This window comes from Triticum aestivum, chromosome 3B (genome assembly GCF_018294505.1).
Source record: "Triticum aestivum cultivar Chinese Spring chromosome 3B, IWGSC CS RefSeq v2.1, whole genome shotgun sequence".
NCBI lineage: Eukaryota > Viridiplantae > Streptophyta > Magnoliopsida > Poales > Poaceae > Triticum > Triticum aestivum.
In genome coordinates this window covers 546,715,817-546,726,226 of record NC_057801.1, presented here as the reverse complement: position 1 = coordinate 546,726,226, position 10,410 = coordinate 546,715,817, and positions in this window count along the sequence as shown.

Sequence of the window (10,410 nt, the reverse complement as noted above, 5' to 3'; positions counted from 1 at the left end):
CCGGATCCGAGCTGTCGGGTTTTTTAGAAACCCTAGTTCGTTTTTTAGATCGGTTCGCCGGTTTTTCGCGGTTCTTCTATTTAGCGGACGCTCGTCCGTACGTTCGTCCAATGAACGATTTTTCTTCCGTTAGTTACAGATAACGAACGCTTGTCTGTTAGCCTATTCGTCAGCTTTCTTTTATCGGGTTTATCTGCAATTATTTTCAGTCGCGACTTCCGATCCGATCTTAGTTTATGTTTATCTTTAAGCTCGTTAGTCAGAATCAGGTGATTCAAGTGTCTAGAGTTTCGTCTCGAGATTCTCTTTCTGTTTAAACAACTTAAACAAGATTTTGATACTGTAAAATTTGATTTAGTTCAGATTAGTAAACGGATCTTGTTTCTTTCGCCGCTCCGTTTGATTTGATTCTTTTTGCAAGCCGGAGTTCTTAAGTTGAACTTTCTGGTCAATAGCTTTTATTTGAAGTTTTGCTTGTGCATCGTTGCTAGTTACTTATGTATGTTATTGTTTGTTTGCGATAGAATTCCTGGAGTGCGAAGCGTGTTACTACGAGTCTCTAGGATTCACGGATTGTCAGCAAGGCAAGTAACACATTGATCATACTCTTTTCATACCCAGTTTTATTGCATTAGTTCAATCCTCAAACATTGCATGATTAGGATGTCTTTAACTTGTGGTTTGGGAAGTAGTTGTTGAGGTAGAACCCATTGCCCTGTTATTATCAAACCCTTGGGAGTTACTTCTATGCGTTGTTTATATTGCCATGCTATGCTCGTAGACGTGGATTGGTTTTGAGTGTATCCATGACAGATGTGAGATTGTTAATTAATGGTTCAACTTAAGGTGGCAACTTTAATACACATCTGGGTGGATTGAGGCACCTGGGGAACCCAGTGTTGTCTATTTTTTTGGAAATCCCGGGGTACCCGTGTGATCTTCCTATGGACCGCCACCCAGGCTTAAAGGGAACTGAGATGATTCATGCTAGAAACTTCCGTGTGCAGCCACAAGCTACTATGGGCTCTAGCATAGTAAGTTACGTGAAACTCTTGAAGAGGTAGATCAGCAAGTAGTGGGTTTTGTAGGTTTGGTATGATCTACCCGGAGTAGGGAGTTAATGTTTCTGAAAGACTATGTCTCGGTCATCCATTTCTCAAACACCATGCAGTGCGAGAAATCCAACAGAAGCGATCGAGTCTTGTGGGGAAAAGTGCGCAAACCTTTGCAGAGTGTACAATCTAATCATGATTAGCCGTGTCCCCGGTTATGGACAATTCTTGAGTATCTAGTACTTGGGTTATCACATGTATCTCATCACTCATAATTAATATTGTTGGGTTGTTAATTACTTTAATTTGGGATTGAGCTGGGGTTATACCTTCTCAATGTTTCAACCACCATGATAGTTAAATTAAATTTATTCCTTTGTTGTAGGGAAAAATTTGCTTCCTGCAAAACTATAACCATAGAGCTTTCCACCAGCCAAATATGCATGTAGTGATAGCATTATTTTGTTCTTGCTCTACTGTGTTATATTGCCAGCATATTCCATGTGTTGACCCGTTTTCGGGCTGCAACGTATTGTGTTGCAGACTTTTCAGACGAGGAGTAAGGTTTGTTAGGTCGTTGCCGTGCAGCTCAGCTATGCCGTTGGAGTTGATGGACTCACTTTATCTTCCAAGCCTTCCGCTGTTATCGCATTAGATGGCCTTAAGCCATATTATTGTAGTAAGCTCTCTTTTGAGACATTCGATGTAATAAGTGTGTGATTGCTACTTTGTTATAAATCCTTCGAGTACTATGCGTGTCAGCATTACTGATCCAGGGATGACACTGAGGCACAGAGACTTGACAGTTTGAGGTCGGGTCGCTACAATCATCAAAAACAAATGGAACATCTTTTTGCAAGAGATTAGTAAGAGGCCTAGAAATTTTAGAGAAGTCTTTAATGAATCTCCTATAGAAACCGGCATGACCAAGGAAACTTCTTATACTTGAATATCTTTAGTACGAGGCATTTTCTCAATTGCATCAGCCTTAGCTTTGACTTCTTCAATACCTTGTTCAGAAATTTTATGGCCCAAGACAATACCTTCATTAACCATAAAGTGACACTTCTCCCAATTCAAGACAAGATTACTTTGTTCACAACTTCGCAAAACTCGAACAAGGTTGCTGAAGCAATCGTCAAAAGAAGTATCGCAAACGGTGAAATCATCCATGAAAACCTCAAGAATCTTTTCACAAAAATCAGAGAACATAGCAGTCATACGTCTTTGAAAGGTAGTAGGTGCATTGCATAATCCAAAAGGCATACATCTATAAGCATAAGTTTCAAAGGGGCAAGTAAAAGTATTCTCTTGATCTTCTTGTGACACGTGCATTTGAGAGAAGCCAGAATATCCATTAAGAAAACAAAAGTGTGTGTGCTTATATAGTCTTTCTAACATTTCATCTATAAAAGGCAAGGGGTAATGGTCTTTTCTAGTAACTTTGTTTAATTTCCTAAAATCAATTACCATCCTATAACCAGTTACAATTCTTTGTGGAATGAGTTCATTATTTTCATTGGGAACAATGATTATACCTCCTTTCTTAAGAACGCAATGAACATGACTTACCCATCTACTACCAGCTATGGGATAGATTATAACTACTTCCAATAGCTTTACTATTTCAGTTCTTACCACATCCTTCATCTTAGGATTTAACAATCGTTGATGATCAACAACCGTCTTAGTGATATGTCTCCAATGTATCTATAATTTTTTATTGTTCCATGTTGTAATATTATCAATCTCGGATGTTTTATATTCATTTACTAGCAACTTTATATCATTTTTTGGGACTAATCTATTGACATAGTGCCCAGTGCCAGTAGCTGTTTTTTGCTTGTTTTTTTACTTTGCCGAATATCAATACCAAACAAAGTCTAAATGCCACGAAAGTTTTTGGAGATTTTTTTGGACATAAGACACCCAGGGAGCCAAAGGAGCACACGGGAGGAGGCCCGTGGGGCCCACTAGGCACTAATACGTCTCTAACGTATCTATAATTTATGAAGTATTCATGTTGTCATTTTATCATTCTTGGGTGTTTTACAATCATTTTATAGCAACTTTATATCATTTTTTGGGACTAACCTATTGATCCAGTGCCCAGTGCCAGTTGCTGTTTTTTGCTTGTTTTTTACATCGTAGGAAATCAATATCAAACGGAGTCCAAACACCGCGTAACTTTTTGGAGATTTTTTCTGGACCAGAAGGAACCCAATGGGCCTGAGCTGCACCTGGGGGGTGCCTCGAGGGGGGCACAACCCACCAGGGTGCGCTAGGCCCCCCTGGCGCGCCCAGGTGGGTTGTGCCCACCTTGGTGGCCTCCCGCAACCCCTCTTTGCACTATAAATTCCCAAATATTCCGAAACCCTTCGGGGTTAACCTAGATCAGAAGTTCCGCCGCTGCAAGGTCTCTGTATCCGTGAAAACCAATCTAGACCCCGTTCTGGCACCCTGCCAGAGGGAGAATCATCTCCAGTGGCCATCGCCATCATCCCTGCGGTCACCGTGATGAGGAGGGAGTAGTCCACCTTCGAGGCTGAGGGTTTGTACCAGTAGGTATGTGTTTGATCTCTCTCTCTCTCTCGTGATCTATATCATGGGATTTGTTAATATAGTCGGATCATATCATGTTTCTCCCCTCTATACTCTTGTTATGATGAACTGAATCTTTACCCTTCAAAGTTTTGTCTTGTCGGATTGAATATTCAGAGATGAGAACACATGATATATGTCTTGCAATATGAATACTTGAGGTGACAATGAGGTATCTTATTGATTCACTTGATATGTGTTATGGCATTCAACTCGTGGATTCCCGCGGTGATATTGGGGTAATCTATGCATAGGGGTTGATGCACATTTTTCTCCGACAGGAACTTTGGGGTCTCTTTATATTTCTTTGTGTGGATTGAGTATTGTGAATATGAATTTGCTTTGGTGTTATTCTAGTACGAACTCTAGGATAGATCGAACGGAAAAATAGCTTTGTGTTATTTTAGTATGAACTCTTGAATAGATCAAACGGAAAGAATAACTATGAGGTGGTTTCGTGACCTACAAACAATTCCTATCTTTTATTCTCTGCTAATAGGAACTCGGGAGTGATTCTTTATTGCACTTTGAGGGATAATCATATGATCCAACTCTGTTAGCATTGTTAGGAGGTTGCACTAGCGAAAGTACGGACCCTAGGCCCCATTTTTAAGCATTGCAACACCGTTTTTGTGCCCGATTACTATTTGCTACCTTGCTGTTTTTATTTATTCAGATTATAAAAATATATTTTTACCATCCATATTAGACTTTTATCACCATCTCTTCACCGAACTAGTGCACCATACAATTTTCCATTGTATTGTGTGTGATGGGGACGTAAGAGATTTCTTGTATTTGGTTGCAGGGTCATTTGAGAGAGACCATCTTCATCCTACACCTCTCATGGATTGCTAAACCTTAGGCCATCCACTTGAGGGAAAATTGCTACTGTCCTACAAAACTCTGCGCTTGGAGGCCTGATAACCCACAAGTATACGGGATAATTGTACCCTCTTTCGATAAGTAAAAGTGTCGAACCCAACGAGGAGCTAAAGGTAGAACAAATATTCTCTCAAGTCCTATCTGCCATTGATATGACTCTACGCACGTTTGGTGTTTGCTTTCCCTAGAACAAGTATGAAACTAGAAGTACTTTGTAGGTGTGATAGGATAGGTTTGGAAGATAATAAAGACCACGTAAATAAAAAGTAGGGGCTGTTTAGATAAAGAAGAAATAAAGTAAATATAGAGACTGTGGAAAAGTGGTGGTAGGAGTTGTGAAATTGTCCCTAAGCAATTGACTACATTACTAGACCGTTAGCAAGTTTTATGTGGGAGAGGCATAAGCTAACATATTTTCTCCTCTTGGATCATATGCACTTATGATTGGAACTCTAGCAAGCATTCGCAACTACTAAAGATCATTAAGGTAAAACTCAACCATAGCATTAAAGCAACAAGTCCCCTTTATCCCATATGCCACAACCCCCTTACTCGGGTTTATGCTTCTCTCACTCAAGCAACCCACTATAAGCGAGTCATGAACATATTGCAACACCCTACAGCGGGAATCCCTCACGCTTGCGCGACACGGAGGGCTCAATAGGACAGCAACATAACCACAAGCAAAGTAAACCAATCATAGCAATTCATCAATCACCGATAGGACAACGAATATCTACTCAGACATCATAGGATGGCAACACATCATTAGATAATAATATGAAGCATAAAGCACCATGTTCAAGTAGAGGGTACATCGGGTTCCAGGAGAGTGGACCGCTGAATATAGATGGGGTAAGGTGATGGAGATGTTGGTGAAGATGATGGAGCTGTTGGTGAAGATCGCGGTGATGGTGATGGCCCCCGATAGCGTTCCGGCGCTACCGGAAGCAAGGGGGAGAGATCACCCTTATTCTTCTTCTTCCTTGACCTTCTCCCTAGATGGGAGAAGGATTTCCCCTCTGGTCCTGGCTCCCATGGCGTGGGAGGTCCGAGAGCCCCTCCGAGATTCGATCTGTCTCTCTGTCTCTCTCTGTTTCTGTGTTCCCCGATTCTCCTCCTTCACCATTTCTTTTATATCCGGAGATCCGTAACTCCGATTGAGGTGAATATTTCGCCCAGATTTTCTCATAAAATTAGCTTTCTTGTGGCAAAAGAAGAGCGTCAACGGCCTTACGGGGTGCCCACGAGGGTCCAGGGCGCGCCTGCCTCCCTGGGGCGCACCCCCTTCCTCATGGCCCCCTCAGGAACCGTCTCGCATTGATTTTACTTCCCAAAAATCAAAAATATTCCAAAATAATTCTCCGTCCATTTTTATCCCATTTGGGCTCCGTTTGATATTGGGTTTCTGTGAAACATAAAACATGCAACAAACAGGAACTGGCACTGGGCACTGGATCAATATGTTAGTCCCAAAAATAGTTTAAAAAGTTGCCACAAGTATATGAAAGTTGAATAATATTGGCATGGAACAATCAAAAATTATAGATACGACGGAGACGTATCAGCATCCCCAAGCTTAATTCCTGCTCGTCCTCGAGTAGGTAAATGATAAAAAAGATAATTTTTGATGTGGAATGCTACCTAGCATAATCTTGATCAAATGTCTAATCATGGCATGACTATTAAGACACGAGTGATTCAAGGCAATAGTCTATCATTTGACATAAAAACAATAATACTTCAAGCATACCAACCAAGCAATAATGTTTTATCAAATAACATAGCCAAAGAAATCTTATCCCTACAAAATCATATAGTTTGGCCATGCTTCATTTTCGTCACACAAAATGCTCCCATCATGCACAACCTCGATGACGAGCCGAGCAATTGGTTCATACTTTTTAACACGCTTCAGCTTTTTCAACTCTTATGCAATACATGAGCGCAAGCCATGGACATAGCACTATGTGGTATATGGTGGTGGTTGTGAAGACAAAAAAGGGAGAAGATAGTCTCACATCAACTAGGCGTATCAACGGGCTATGGAGATGCCCATTAATAGATATCAATGTGAGTGAGTAGTGATTGCCATGCAATGGATGCACTAGAGCTATAAGTGTATGAAAGCTCAAACTGGAAACTAAGTGGGTGTGCATCCAAATTGCTTGCTCATGAAGACCTCGGGCATTTGAGGAAGCCCATCATTGGAATATACAAGCCAAGTTCTATAATGAAAATTCCCACTAGTATATGAAAGTGCTAACTCAAGAGACTCTCTATATGAAGAACATGGTGCTATTTGAAGCACAAGTGTGGTAAAAGGATAGTAACATTGCCCCTTCTCTCTTTTTCTCTCTTTTTTTTGGTGGGCTTCTTTGGCCTCTTTTTTTATTTGGGCTTCTTTGGCCTCTTTTATTTTTCATAAAGTCCGGAGTCTCATCCCGACATGTGGGGGAATCATAGTCTCCATCATCCTTTCCTCACTGGGGCAATGCTCTAATAATGATGATCATCACACTTTTATTTACTTACAACTCAATATTACAACTTGATACTGGAACAAAGATATGACTCTATATGAATGCCTCCGGTGGTGTACCGAGATATGCAATGAATCAAGAGTGACATGTATGAAAAATTATGAAGGTGGACTTGCCACAAATACGATGTCAACTACATGATCATGCAAAGATCAATATGACAATGATGGAGCATGTCATAATAAACGGAACAGTGGAAAGTTGCATGGCAATATATCTCGGAATGGCAATGGAAATGCCATAATAGGTAGGTATGGTGGCTGTTTTGAGGAAGGTAAATAATGGGTGCATGATACCGGCGAAGGTTGCGCATAGCAAAGTGGAAGGGTGGGTGTGCGTATATCCATGGACTCACATTAGTCATAAAGAACTCACATACTTATTGCAAAAGTCTACTTGCCCTCGAAGCAAAGTACTACTATGCATGCCCCTAGAGGGATTGATTGGTAGGAAATGACCATCGCTCGTCCCCGACTTCCACTCATAAGGAAGACAATCAAAGAAACACCCCATGCTTCAAATTTGTCACACAACGGTTACCATACGTGCATGCTACGGGACTTGCAAACCTCAACACAAGTATTTCTCAATTTCACAATTACTCAACTAGCACGACTCTAATATCACCACTGTCGGCGTTCTGGGAACGGGGGTCCCCAGACTTGCCTGCCTACGACCTGCGGCATGGCTCAAGTGGTGGCCCAGTACGGCCCGTCTTTATCAGCACAAGACTTAAGACCCTCCGAGGGGCCAAGCCTCACGGGGCGGACGGCGCAAGGCTTCCTCAGGGACGGCCTCGCCAGGTAGGCTCGTGAGGAGGCGGAGAGATCAAGGCAGGGTACTGTCGGTGTCAAAACCGGTGGATCTTGGGTAGGGGGTCCCGATCTGTGCGTCTTAGGCTGATGGTAACAGGAAGCAAGGGACACAATGTTTACCCAGGTTTGGGCCCTCTCGATGGAGGTAAAACCCTACTTCCTACTTGATTAATATTGAAGATATGAGTTGTACAAGAGTAGATCTACCACGAGATCGTAGAGGCTAAACCCTAGGAGCTAGCCTATGATGGTATGATTGTAATTGTGATCGGCCTTCTAAGGACCAACCTCTCCAGTTTATATAGACACCGGAGAGGGCTAGGGTTTCATGGAGTCGGTTACAAGGAAGGAAATATAATATCCGGATCGCCAAGCTTGTATTCCACGCAAAGGAGAGTCCCATCCGGACACGGGACGGAGTCTTGAGTCTTGTATCTTCACGCTTTAATAGTCCGGACGATGTTTATAGTCCGGCTGTCTGGATACCCCCTAATCCAAGACTCCCTCAGTAGCCCCTGAACCAGGCTTCAATGACGATGAGTCCTGCGTGCAGTCTTGTCGTCGGCATTGCAAGGCGGGTTCCTCCTTCTGAATACTCCAAGGTTATTATCGAACAGGTAGACCGTGTCCGGATCTGCAAAATGATCTTCATATATCACCGTAGAGAGAATGATATTTCACAAACGTACTCTGCTAACAACTTTTTAGATGTAACATGTCATTACGGTTGGGTCATTATTCGAACCGTTTTCCTTCAACCAGCCACAACGCATATTGCGAGGAGGTTTCCTTGACACGTCTTGTCAAAGCAGAGATTGTGTCCCCTTTTCACGGGATTCTCGTCAATACGGGTATGGGTAATCCAACCGCACTGTTAATCGCGGCGAGTGGGAGGTGCGCGGGTTCCACCAGGCAAGTGGGGAGGCACAAAAAGCCTACCATCTCTATAAAGAGATAAGGTCTCTTCCTCTTTACCCACGCCTTCTACTTCCTCTAGCTCATTCCCCTCTGTTCGAGCCCTAATGCCCAAGCACTCTTCTTTTCCATCGAAGAGAGTTTTTCCAAAGATGTCCGGATCCGGAGCAGGAGGCAGATGGATGGCCTCTACCGTCCGGGAGAAGGATATTAAGAAGCTCTGGGAAGCCGGGTATCTGGCCAAGAAGATTGGCCACCGTCTCCCACCGGCGGGACAGGTTGTCCCTACTCCGGAGCCTGATGAGAGAGTCGTGTTCCTTCCCCATTTTGTCCGCAGGCTCGGGTTTCCCATTCATCCATTCGTTCGCGGAGTCATGTATTACTATGGGATTGATTTTCATGATCTTTCCCCCAACTCCTTCCTCAATATCTCGACGTTCATCATCGTGTGAGAGGCCTTTCTCCGGACTTCGCCTCACTTCGGCCTGTGGCTGAAGATTTTCAATGTGAAGCCCAAGGTGGTGAGCGGCGAACACACCGAGTGCGGCGGCGCCTTGGTGAGCAAGATTCTCAAGGTCGTTTGGCCGAAGGGCGCCTTCAACGACTCTGTCCAGGAGTGGCAGCATCAGTGGTTCTATATCACTGAACCACGCGGCAAAAAGTGGGCTGCAGCTCCTGAATTCAGATCCGGAGCCCCACTACGGCTCACGTCCTGGCCCAAGAAGGGACCGAACTGGTCCTCGTCCAATGAGCTGTCACTGCTCCAGACGCGCGTTCAGAGCATGGTCGACAAGGACGTCAAACTCGTCGACGTAGTCCAGGTGATGCTAGTCCGCCTGGTTCTCCCTTGCCAGTGCCGAGCCTGCACTTTGTGGGAGTTCGACCCAACCGAGCACCAAACCCTTCGGGAGCTCTATGATTCCTCCCACAAGGATATCTGGAAGGTGCTCTTTAAGTCCGGCAAATCATGGCTGGGCTCCGCCGAGGACCGCGGGTATCAATTATCCGATTCTGCAAGCCCGGTAAGTTACAGCCACACTCTGTCCCTCCATGCTTCAGTTGGCATGTCATGAGGGAGACATTTTAATCGTGTTTCGTGACTTCAGGGATGGATAAAGAAGGTGGAGCAGACACATTGTCCGGCCCCACTATCGGAGGAACCGGCCAGACCTCTTTTGACGAAGATGCTGGTCCCCGCGCCTTATGAGGCGCAAAAAAGGAGGCCCCCAAGAAGGTCAAGAAGACCCGGAGTGGCCTCCGTCGCCGCGAGGCTTCGAACGCAAAATCCAAAGACTCCAGCGACGCTCCTTCTTCCAAAGACAAAGAGGAGGAAGTAGAGGAGGACGAGCCTCACTCCGAAGGTGGGAAGAAGTGGGCGGCTTCCCCGTCCCTGGAGGCCGAATTACCCCAAAGGGGGAGAGGCTCCCACCCAGATGCATCCATCAGGGCTGCCGATAACAGACCGGAGTGGAATCCCAGAGCCCAGCCCCTGGAAAAATCGTAAGTGACCAAAATCCGAATGCTCCTATGCATCCATGGCCATCTGGGTACAGTAGTTTTAATCGTCGCAATATCTCGTACAGCCCGGTGAGGTCTCCT